Here is a 13,080-nt window from a genome sequence, read left to right as displayed (position 1 = left end):
ATGCTGTTACTGGTTGCTCCCTCTCTGGACTCACACCAGTAAACTCCACTGTCCCCTCGCACCATGTAGCTGATTTTACAGGAAGAACCAGCAGGTCTTCCCCACCAATCTCCACACTGAGTCCTGGTTTCTCTGGTTGTGTTCCTCCTCAGAGTCCATCCAGCAGAGCTGTCGTCCTCACAGCTCAGAGAGACAGACTGTCCTTCAAACATCTGAGATCTGCTGGGACTCACAGTCAGAGAGGCTGGAGGGAGGAGGGTTTAGAAAACACTGAATGACTCAGAAGAACGTCTGAAAGCCAAACTTGTTTCCTAATATTTGTGTCCTAAATTATGTGATGATGAGCAACAAAAGTGTAGAAAAAAAAATTACATTTCTGAATTGGTCGACCCGTATCACACACACACACACACACACACACACACTGAACACACCACACATACAGACACGCACACACAAAACACAGACACAGAGACACACACAACACACACACACGCGCACACACACACACACACTGACCACCGCAGACACACTCAGACACACACATACACACACACATTCACAAACACACACACAGACACACACATACACACACACAAACACCACACACATTACACATACACACACACTGAACACAAACCGCATTATCACACACACACACACATTTTAACCATTTATTTATGTCCACATAAAAAGAAAAATAGTAAAGGGACACAAATAATGATGCAATACAGATGCAATACAATACAAGACACAACTCATGGACCAGTGGTACACAGCAGATCTTCACAATATACTTAACAAGCACAAACCTCACTTCTCGGGGTATAAGTAGCACAATACTCGGTTCTTAAGGGTATAAGTAGCAGCGTCTTCGCCATATGTGGCGGTTTCAAATAGCAGATATGGCCCAGTATTTTGCAAGCCGTTTAGCCCTCATTTTGGCCATCCCAAGTTGTTGCAGCCCTCTTACAGAACAGCACATTTTCTCTCCTTAATCTCCAGACGTGACCATTCCAGAAAGGAATCTGTCCTGGCGAGCATGTTTGTAATTATGCTCTCATCTCTGGAGGCTATCTGGACATCACCCCGCATAGCCCTGTACTGGGTTGGGGAGATGGCGCCGCGTGAGGGCACACTGACACATCCACTTTATCCATTGGTTAATGGCAATTACAAAATTAACTGCGCTCCATGGACAGCCAGTCTTAATGCCTATTTGAAGTGGTGTTGGGTGAGTAAGCTGTTTTCCACAGATTACTTCAATAAAGGAGTCTCTGTACACATCTTTCACTATGTCGATGAACAGTTGATGTAGTTGTATTTCCTCTAGTGATCTGATGATGACATTGTGTGTGGTGAGTCCCAAATGCATCTTTAAAGTCTAAAAAGACTAAGTGCAGTCTGCAGGACTCATGCTTAAAGTCATCAATTCCTGTTTTAGGCAAAACACATGTTCGTTCATATCTTGCCTGTTGATAGTATGCCTTTTCGTTTGGTGGATAAGATGTCAGGCACACGCACATATAGTTAAGAGTTTAATCTTCCAGTTAGCTCCTCTGGTAGTTAAGAGTTTAATCTACCAGTTAGCTCCTCTGGTAGCTAAGAGATTAATCTACCAGTTAGCTCCTCTGGTAGCTAAGAGATTAATCTACCAGTTAGCTCCTCTGGTAGCTAAGAGTTTAATCTACCAGTTAGCTCCTCTGGTAGCTAAGCGTATGGGGCTCTGGATACATCACTCCATGTATTGTTGTGATTGGTCGTAGTGTTATCCAATTGTGTGCAGTGAGATTTTCAAATGCATGCTTGGTGATGGGCGACTTTCATTACTCGATGCCAGACCCTTAATCCTTTCGGATTTGGGTCTGTACTTCCAGGCTCTTATCTCTATCTTAAAAAGGGATCATTTTCTACTTTTACCGGAGAGGAGAAGAAGCTGCATGGTCGACAGGAAGACAGCACGAGGGTTAAGTGTGAAGAGGGAACTTTAGAAAAGGGAAGCTGTGTGGTTTAGTACATGACAAACTTCAAGTAAATCAGGTCTAAGAATCTAACTATAGAAAGGGGAACATATCATCTCTGCTGGGCGTAAACCTTGTATGTTCCAACTCGTTGCTTTTCGGGAAATGAACAAAATGCTCATTTGAAAACATGTTATTACGCTAATGAAGTCAGACAAAATCAACCCGTCCCTGTTTGAATATCTGTAACCCTGTGTACTTTAATATACAGTGTTCTCAGAGTTTATACTGACCTTGGTTTGTTGTGCTGCTCAGCAGTGAGGTCAGAACTGAAGAGAAATGGACCTCAGGTTAGTTTGAGTTTGTGATACAACAAGACATTATAAGTTTAAATAATAAATGGAAATAATACAAAAACCTTGACGCATGTACACAACATTTAATAATGACTCGCATCATTTCTTCTCATAAACTTGTTTTATTTACATTCAGAAGCATTTTTAGCTGAACAAAAACATTTGATCTTGTATTTCTTTCAGCTGATGTTTTTAGAAACACACAAAGAGTTTACTTACAGAGTAGCCACAGTAGAGATGTGTCGTCCATCCTAACAGTTGGTGAAATGATGTCTTCACTTTGTTCAGTTCATAGTCATAGCATCACATGAACCCTCCTCCTTCCTCTGTGACTGCTGACTGGCCATGTTGTGGTTTCCTCTGCACACACTCTGTTTAGTTGCCATGAAGCAATTTTTTTCTTATGGTCAATAAACCTAATTTAAATTCATTATTATTATGCTGGTAGCACTGCATATTACGACTCGGTAATAAGATGGTAATAGTGGGGTAACAGTGAGATAATAAAGAGGTAATATATAGGTAATAACATGTAATTACCAAAGTAATAACGTGGTAATACATCACAGTAATAAGATGTAATACTGGGGTAATAAGGTGATAAGGTAACAGGTGTAATAACATGCAATTACCAATGTAATAAGTGAGAAAGGGTTTGACAATAACCATATGTATATCTGGTAATGGTAATATACTTATATTTATATTCTAATAACATGGTAATAATGGGGTAATATATGTTGATGTTTTCACTGTATTATAGGCTACTATCAGCGTAATACCTTCCAAATTTGTGTAGTTATATTGTTTTTACAATTATGATTGTATAATGTTTGTGACTCATCAATACGTAAGCAACTGGTCATTGTGTTTCATTTCCCAGTTTCACCCTTTCTAAATAAACTGAGTTATGACAATCCCAGTCTCCAGTGCTTGATGGTGGATGGTGTTTAGCTGCTGGTCAGATTGCACAGGGTTACATGCATGCAGGAAAAGAAACATTTCATGGTAATATTAGAATAACAGAGGTGCAGAGATTACCTGGAAACTACCAGAAGCATTTCAAGGTAATCTCTGCACCTCTGTTATTCTAATATTACCATGTAATACAATAGAAGAAGGCAATGTTGAATTTTGCGGTACTGATTCATGGTTGTTACACAGAAACTACCAGAAGCATATCCAGGTAATCTCTACACCTCTGTTATTATAATATTACCATGTAATACAATAGAAAAAGGCAATATTGCATTTTACGGTACTGATTCATGGTTGTTACACAGAAACTACCAGAAGCGTTTCCAAGTAATAGCTACACCTTTGTTATTCTAATATTACCATGTAATACAATAGAAACAGGCAGTTTTGCATTTTGCGGTACTGATTCATGGTTGTTACACAGAAACTACCAGAAGCGTTTCCAGGTAAGAAGCCACAAGATTAAACATCATTAACATAAATTAACATAAAGTATTACCTTGAAACAAAAGGGAAATGTTTTTAACATAAAGGGTGGATACATTTCAGCATTATAATATGGTAATTACCAATTTTAAATTCCAAGAATTTTTTTTTTTATCTAATTTGGAAGGTATTACACTGATAGTAGCCTATAATACTTTGAAAACATCAACATATATATACCCCATTATTACCACGTTATTAGAATATAAATATAAGTATATTACCATTACCTAGATATACATATGGTTATTGTCAAACCCTTTCTTACTTATTACATTCGTAATTGCATGTTATTACATCTGTTACCTTATCACCTTATTACCCCAGTATTACATCTTATTACTGTGATGTATTACCACGTTATTACTTTGGTAATTACATGTTATTACCTATATATTACTTCTATTATCTCACTGTTACCCCACTATTACCATCTTATTACCGAGTCGTAATATGCAGTGCTACCGAAATTCCTAAATGATTCCTACATATCATATCAGCAGGAATGACCTTTACTTTTTTGCAACATTCCTGTATGACGTTTTTGTTGTTTAGTTACATTATGTGTGATTTCGTACCTGGGTGCCCGATAGTCCGTCTCTGATTAACCACTGAAATGTTGTCAGAAGGAGACAAAAATAAACTGTGTAGCTGCCAACGTGACATCATTATTTCGCCTAAACATACACGGCACTTTCTAAAGCTTTTTATCCGCGTGTATGTCTGTACAGTGGACGAGTTGGGTTTAGTAAAAGAAGAAAGCAACGGTTGGGTTTAGGAAACGTGACATGCGGGACACGATCCCCGGTCTCCTGGCTGAAGGTCCTGTATTAGACCAGTCCTCCACTCCGACCAAGTGTCCAACGTGGATTTTCGCCCTTTCATACTACTCGCTACTGCGTCAATTCACGCGCAAACCCAAGGTAATGTAAGTCAATAGAGGCCAAACGTTGTTGATAAACACCCTAAAAAGCGATTATGCGTCTTGATAACACGGCAATAATGGCACACGAATTGGCGTGTCAAACGTACGTCACTTTATTAAAATAAGTGTGCTGCACACTATCAAACTACACATCAAAAATCAAATCAGGGTTTGCACATGAAAGGAATGTGTGTTGGTGTTTTGGTGCGGTCAAAATAACAATGGGCCTCATTCACCAACCGTTCTTACGACGAAATGTGTTCTTGAACCCCACTTACGCACTTTTTACGAAGACTCTGACATTCACTAATGTTTTCTTGAATTGGATTTGTTCACATTTGAGTGATGACAATTTGCTCCAAATAATTGGTTACTGCATTTTATTTAATTCTACAGTCGTTTACAATGATAGTAGTGTACTGTAATGTATTTCTGATCATTTGTTGAAAAAAAAATCATAATATGCAAAAAAACACTAACACTGCAATTTACATCAGCAATTAAACTGATTAAATCCTGCATTATTTGGTGATTGATCGCTATTTACAAAAATGCAGTGGTGGAATGTAACAAGTACAAATTCTTTGTTACTGTACTTAAGTACATTTTTCACGTATCTGTACTTTACTTAAGTAGACTCAATAGTGCATAGCCTACTTTTGACTTTTACTTCGTTACATTTTGCAGCAATTATCTATACTTTCTACTCCACTACATTTCTACAACGTTCCGTTACATTTTCTGATCAGTTTTTTGCCAAAACGTCTTCCTGACCGTCACACGTTTGTCTCACCAGTGAGGTTTGGTTGCCATAGATACTGTATATATGCGGCACCACCGATCCAAGCCGGATCCGATGCTCCAGGAGCCCGGGCGCAGCGCCGCTGACCCTCGGTAATACAGCCTCCGGTAAAAGTGAAAATGAAAATGTTTATTATTTATTATTCCCGTTTTTAAATCACAGCTGCCTCTCCACAGCGTCGTTTACTCCTCCGCCAGGCAGCGTTCATATCTTATTTATTTGGCTGGACCTCTTCACATCTCCCAATGTCCGCTGCTTCACACACTTTATTTGCTTACTTGAATGGTTAAAGAAAATAAAACCGTCTTAAAATACATCCATGAATAAAACCAACCGCATTCCGATTCTAACAACACATTTCCGTTTTATGGTTAGGATAGGAACTTCTTTTAAAAGCCAGGCCTTGTTTGTGGTAGTGGAGATCTTCTACTTTTACTAAAGTAAATATGTCTGTTATTATTTGTACGTTTCCTTGAGATTCAGTACTTTCTCCACCACGACTCCGACAACCATCTCTCAGTCTCCCGCTTCCCAGGAGGTGCACAGGAAGCGTCATGTCCTTATATGGGAATTTGTGGGGCGTTATCTTATGCTAATTAGGAACAACTGGCACGCGCTTTCAGTTACGAAGACTTTGGATTCATCCATCCTAAGAACACAGGTGTGAACAAATCTGCTGTTTAAGAGCACGTCATGAATCCGACGTAGACTTTTCTTAGAAACTTTCTTAAGAACATATTTAAGAGAAAACTTAGGAAGATATTGATGAATGAGAAAATTTAGTTTAACTGAGTTTGGTCTCTGTTCTGTTTTCTGTTGCAGAGTGTTTCTGAAATTAATCAGCTGTTGGTTTGGACACTCTGTGGTGAGATGTCATGTGTGTGTTGACATGTTAATGATCTTTATTTTATTACCGGAACACACAGTAAACATGGTTTGTACTTTCTGACTGACCTAAGTTTATTTTTACCCAATTTTACTTGAATATAATATTTAAATATTCGTTATACGTGCAGTTTAGTGTCCCAAATTCCTCATACAATGTCCTTAATTAATTATGAAACTGCTAAACCACCTGTGCTGTTTACCAGGTGTTATGTTAGGGTTAGGGCTAATTTGGGACACTTAACTAATTTGGGACACTAAACTCCACGTATACCCAAATACTCTTCAGATTTCTGTAATTCAGTGATTAATTACAGTTTTTTTCTGATGGCTTAAGCACATTTTTGTAACTATTGGCTGTTTTTGCAAAACTCTACACACAAATAAGAAAACCTTTTCACCGAATCAGCAAAAACATTGTAGTTCTCTTGCAAAAGCTAATTAACCTTGCTTAACTCTTCAAACCTTCATAAAAATGGTATTTTCGTATCAAACAGTTAACACAAGCCATCACATTACTGATGGCACGAATAAAGAACACATCTGGCTTTTGCTTTCTCTGCGCACAAGGTAGGCTAGGTCAGTTTGAGGTCATACTTTTGTCATATTTCTGTAAACATACAGGGATCCAAACTTCAAGTATTGGTATTTATTTACACACATCAAAACAAAACACAAGGCACCGGGGAAAATATCTTCTGGAAAGCCGTATCCAGCCCTGACATGATGCCTGGTCAATATCCCCACATGCCTCCATTGCCTGTAAAAGGGCTATGCGTTGATGTGGATGATGGTCATAGACCTTCCAGCGCCAGGCAGAGAAGAACTCTTCAATGGACCTTTTTCACAGCAGACATGTTGACTTGTCATAGTAGGAAAAGCACAGCTGAAATTGATAACCTTAACGATGGCTCAATTCCATCAAGTGTCCCAGTAAGATATTTCAGTGAGTCAGCATGCCCAATACCAGGATCTCTCCTAAGTGGAATGCAGCCATCATTAATGGTTTAATACCAGGACCTCTCCTAAGTGGAATGCAGCCATCATTAATGGTTTAATACCAGGACCTCTCCTAAGTGGAATGCAGCCATCATTAATGGTTTAATACCAGGGTCTCTCCTAAGTGGAATGCAGCCATCATTAATGGTTTAATACCAGGGTCTCTCCTAAGTGGAATGCAGCCATCATTAATGGTTTAATACCAGGGTCTCTCCTAAGTGGAATGCAGCCATCAGTAATGGTTTAATACCAGGACCTCTCCTAAGTGGAATGCAGCCATCAGTTATGGTTTAATACCAGGGTCTCTCCTAAGTGGAATGTAGCCATCAGTAATGGTTTAATACCAGGACCTCTCCTAAGTGGAATGCAGCCATCAGTAATGGTTTTAATACCAGGCTCTCTCCTAAGTGGAATGCAGCCATCATTAATGGTTTAATACCAGGCCTCTCTAAGTGGAATGCAGCCATCAATGGTTTTAATACCAGGGTCTCTCTAAGTGGAATGCAGCCATCATTAATGGTTTAATACCAGGGCCTCTCCTAAGTGGAATGCAGCCATCATTAATGGTTTAATACCAGGACCTCTCCTAAGTGGAATGCAGCCATCATTAATGGTTTAATACCAGGGTCTCTCCTAAGTGGAATGCAGCCATCAGTAATGGTTTAATACCAGGGTCTCTCTAAGTGGAATGCAGCCATCATTAATGGTTTACCGGGTCTCTCTAAGTGGAATGCAGCCATCAGTAATGGTTTAATACCAGGGTCTCTCCTAAGTGGAATGCAGCCATCATTAATGGTTTAATACCAGGGTCTCTCCTAAGTGGAATGCAGCCATCAGTAATGGTTTAATACCAGGGTCTCTCCTAAGTGGAATGCAGCCATCAGTAATGGTTTTGAATACACCTGTGCTTTTCCTACTACGACATGTCAACATGTCTGCCGTGAAAAAGGTCTATTGGATTCAAGAATGGAGAGTATGTGGGGAGGTTGAGTACAGTGAAGAGTGGGTGATCTGTAAACCAGTTGCGGACCAAAGCAAGCCCTATGGAAACTAACATTGTCCCATACGATGACATATCTGGGGTTATATCATCCCTATAAGCGTGGGCGCCGCCACCCAAGCGGGGGGGAGGGCGGGCTGCCCCCCCCCCCTGTTGTTTTTAACTTATGGGGGGGGGGTGGGCCCCCCCCCCCCCCCCCCCCTCCCCCCTTTCCCCTAGAGAAAAGGGGGGGGGGGGTGGTGGTGGGGTTGTGGTGTGTTCCTCTTCCTCCCCCCCTTCCCCCCCCTCGATGAAATCCAGCAGTGTTATTTGCGATTGTACTGAGTGATAATTGTTCCATGAACACCTCCACCTCAAATCTTAAATATAAAATGTGTTCTTAATGTTTAATCGGCGCTGTCTCGCCGTCACATTGTCCGCTACGGAGCGCAGGAGGATGAGATGGCCCGACTGCATGGAATACAGGATAGCATCAAATACCCTTCCATTAGATAACTGCACAACACAGTGTAAATAACTAAATATCTGTCTTTAAAACTATGCATATATCATCAAATGTCAAAGTCTGGAAATACAGCAGTTAAGCTCTCGCGCAATCGTTACACTTCATGTCCTCATTATCAGTCCGAACTTTAATACTGTGTGTTTGCCTATTACATTTTATTTCGTCTTCAGATTGTATCTCAGAGTGGGGGGATACCACTAGTTGATGCTGTGATTTTAGCAAGGTGTTAACAATCACAAATTGTTGTAAACATATGTATACTGAGGTGACCCCTGTGCGTAATGCTGCATGATGGCACTGCTGGCCCTGCAGGAGGACTACGCTAACGGAAGAATCAGGAGAAAGAGAGACTTCAGGGACCATGACGATGACTGGCTAACATGACGATTTAAATTCCCTAAAGCTGAGCTCTTGGATCTCTAGGCTGAACTGGGTCCAGTAGAGAGGGCAACGCGCCAGAACCGGTCCATCCCGGTCCAGATACAGGTCCTCGCCACTCTGGGGGAAACCAGCTGTATTCAGAGGGAAATGTCAGACAGATAAGTGTTTGTTTTTTTTAACCCTTGTGTTATCCTCGGGTCAAATTTGACCCGTTTTTAAAGTTATTTTAGATCAGAAATATTGGTTTTGTTCAACCAAATTGCCCAAAAAATAAGTTGGATGTATGTTATATGAATATGTTCTTCGCAGGTAAAATTAATGATTACTTCCATTGCATTTGGGGTGATTATTCAATTTTATAGCATTTGAAAAAAAAAGATGTTTACATGGTTTTAAAACAGTATCCAGACTACATGTTGACATTAACCAGTCTGTGATTATCCACTCGACTTCCTCTGATCTGAACTAGTTTATTAGTTAAAATAATTTATAATTTCTGCTTTTTCTAACTCAAAAATTAGGTATAATGTCATAAATTAGGTTTATTGACCATAAATAAAATAAAAAAAAAAACACTGAAATAAGCAACAAGTTCATGGTTGACGGGAAGACAACACGAGGGTTAAATAAATATTATATACAGTGCCTTGCGAAAGTATTCGGCCCCCTTGAACATTTCAACCTTTTGCCACATTTCAGGCCTCAAACATAAAGATATAAAACTGTAATTTTTTGTGAAGAATCAACAACAAGTGGGACACAATCATGAAGTGGAACGAAATTTATTGGATATTTCAAACCTTTTAAACAAATAAAAAACTGAAATATTGGGCGTGCAAAATTATTCAGCCCCTTAAGTTAATACTTTGTAGCCGCCTTTAGCTGCGATTACAGCTGTAAGTCGGCAGGGTATGTCTCTATCAGTTTTGCACATCGAGAGACTGACATTTTTGCCCATTCCTCCTTGCAAAACAGCTCAAGCTCAGTGAGGTTGGATGGAGAGCGTTTGTGAACAGCAGTTTTCAGTTCTTTCCACAGATTCTCGATTGGATTCAGGTCTGGACTTTGACTTGGCCATTCTAACACCTGGATATGTTTATTTGTGAACCATTCCATTGTAGATTTTGCTTTATGTTTTGGATCATTGTCTTGTTGGAAGACAAAGCTCCGTCCCAGTCTCAGGTCTTTTGCAGAATCCATCAGGTTTTCTTCCAGAATGGTCCTGTATTTGGCTCCATCCATCTTCCCATCAATTTTAACCATCTTCCCTGTCCCTGCTGAAGAAAAGCAGGCCCAAACCATGATGCTGCCACCACCATGTTTGACAGTGAGGGATGGTGTGTTCAGGGTGATGAGCTGTGTTGCTTTTTACCCCAAACATAACGTTTTGCATTGTTGCCAAAAGTTCGATTTTGGTTTCATCTGACCACAGCACCTTCTTCCACGTTTGGTGTGTCTCCCAGGTGGCTTTTGGCAAACTTTAAAGCGACACTTTTTATGGATATCTTTAAGAAATGGCTTTCTTCTTGCCACTCTTCCATAAAGGCCAGATTTGTGCAGTATACGACCTGATTGTTGTCCCTATGGACAGAGTCTCCCACCTCAGCTGTAGATCTCTGCAGTTCATCCAGAGTGATCATGGGCCTCTTGGCTGCATCTCTGATCAGTCTTCTCATTGTATGAGCTGAAAGTTTAGAGGAGACGGCGGGTCTTCGTGATTTGTAGTGGTCTGATACTCCTTCCATTTCAATATATGCGCTTACAGTGCTCCTTGGGATGTTTAAAGCTTGGGAAATCTTTTTGTATCCAAATCCGCTTTAAACTTCTCCACAACAGTATCTCGGACCTGCCTGGTGTGTTCCTTGTTCTTCATGATGCTCTCTGCGCTTTACACGGACCTCTGAGACTATCACAGAGCAGGTGCATTTATACGGAGACTTGATTACACACAGCTGGATTCTATTTATCATCATTAGTCATTTAGGTCAACATTTGGATCATTCAGAGATCCTCACTGAACTTCTGGAGAGAGTTTGCTGCACTGAAAGTAAAGGGGCTGAATAATTTTGCACGCCCACTTTTTCAGTTTTTATTTGTTAAAAAGTTTGAAATAGCCAATGAATTTCCGTTCCACTTCATAATTGGGACCCACTTGTTGATTCTTCACAAAAAATTACAGTTTTATATCTTTATGTTTGAGGGCCTGAAATGTGGCAAAGGTGAAGCGTTCAACCGAATACTTATACACTGTATAATCTTCAACTTGATCACTAAGGCTTGTTTGGATATAATACATAGTTCTGTTAAATCTTATCATATACGTCTGGTATATCGAAGCTGTCCCCGAGTGCCGTAATGCCTAATTATTAATATATGTAGTCTATAGATCAGGGTTCCCTACCTAGAGATTGGCATGGTTTTATGTCGGTTAGCCTAATAGCTGGTTTGATTTACATTAAAAAATGATTTTTAAAAAAAAGTACCCCATACTAATCTCTAAGTATAGTGAAAGGCATGTGATGATGTGGGGCTATTTTAATATAATAGTTCTGTTATTTAAATAATATAGTCTAAGTATATTAAAACTGTAAAAATGCGTAATGCCCTAATTATTAATATATGTAGTCTATAAATAAGGTTCCTACACATACAACAAAAAACGAGTATAATTCAATTAACAACAATTCCTAAATCTAAAAAGTTTTACCTTTTTCTCCATAATAATAATAATTAATTTAAAAACTTTATAAAATCATTAACATACTAATAAACATTACAAAGTGCTACATTAACTATTTATAGTTAAAATAAAATAGTACAAAGTGGGATAAAAGGCTAACACACCTATAAGTAATCTGTGATTTATAAAAAAAACATTATACAAGTGTGTGTGCACCGCGAGTTTTAAAAATCTAACTTTTTTAAATGTAACGTAATTTTAGGATTTAAAACAAATACACTTACAATAAAGATCCTATAAATAAGACCCTAAAGGTCTGGATGAAAGGCAACACATATATAACCACAAAATGTTTTCTGTATTAATCTATATGTGTCCTGTGTCTTTTGTGTGTTTTGTCCGTCTATGTGTGTGTATATGCGTGTCTGTGTGTGTGTGTGTTCGTGTCTGTGTGTGTGTGTGTCTCACAATGTCTGTGTGTGTGTGTGTCTCTCACGTGTCTGTGTGTGTGTGTGTCTATTATTATAAATAAGTGGGTGGTTTGTGTGTTGTGTGGACATCTGTGTGTGTGTGTGTGTGTGTGTGTGTGTGTGTGTAATGTGTTGTAAAATGTGTGTGTGTGTGTGTGTGTGTGTGGGGTGTGTGTGTGTGTAATAAAAAAAACCAAAATAAACCAGTTAAAAGTTGAAATTAAATCCTAAAATGTGTATTTAACATCTGTGGGGTAACAACCTTTACAAAAAAAAAAAAAAAAACAAAAAAAAAAACAAACAAACGAACAAAAAAAAGACAAAAAAAAAAAGCTAAAAAAAAAAAAAAAACAAAAAAAAAAAAAAAAAAAAAAAAACAAAAAAAGACACAAAAAAGCGAAAAAAAAAAAACAAAAAAAAACAAAAACACAAAAAGACACAAACAAAAAAGCAAAAAAAAAAAGGGTGTGTGCTGAAACACATAAGCAATGTGTGTGTTTAAACTAGGGAGTTAAGGAAAGTGTGTGTTTTGTTTAGTTTAGTGTGTGTGTGTGTTCTGTGTGTGTTCTTGTGTGTCTGTGTGTGTCTGGGAAGCGCTATGGTCTATAGTTTCTCAAAAAAAAAAGCTGCCATGCCTACTACTTTAGCGGCC

The 13,080-nt window shown here is 38.9% G+C and overlaps 1 long non-coding RNA gene across 1 annotated transcript; it reads right to left on the bottom strand.

Moving 5' to 3' along the window:
• Positions 1 to 110: 110 nt before the first annotated feature.
• Positions 111 to 2,578, bottom strand: LOC120572980. Its single transcript, XR_005641553.1, has 3 exons — positions 2,537 to 2,578; positions 2,255 to 2,290; positions 111 to 244 (listed from the first exon to the last, which is right to left on the bottom strand). It is a non-coding gene; the product is annotated as an uncharacterized LOC120572980 (long non-coding RNA).
• Between the last annotated feature and the right edge of the window lie 10,502 nt (positions 2,579 to 13,080).

This window comes from Perca fluviatilis, chromosome 14 (assembly GCF_010015445.1).
Source record: "Perca fluviatilis chromosome 14, GENO_Pfluv_1.0, whole genome shotgun sequence".
NCBI lineage: Eukaryota > Metazoa > Chordata > Actinopteri > Perciformes > Percidae > Perca > Perca fluviatilis.
The sequence above is the reverse complement of the archived record's forward strand: the minus strand, read 5'-3'. Positions and strand labels throughout refer to the sequence as shown.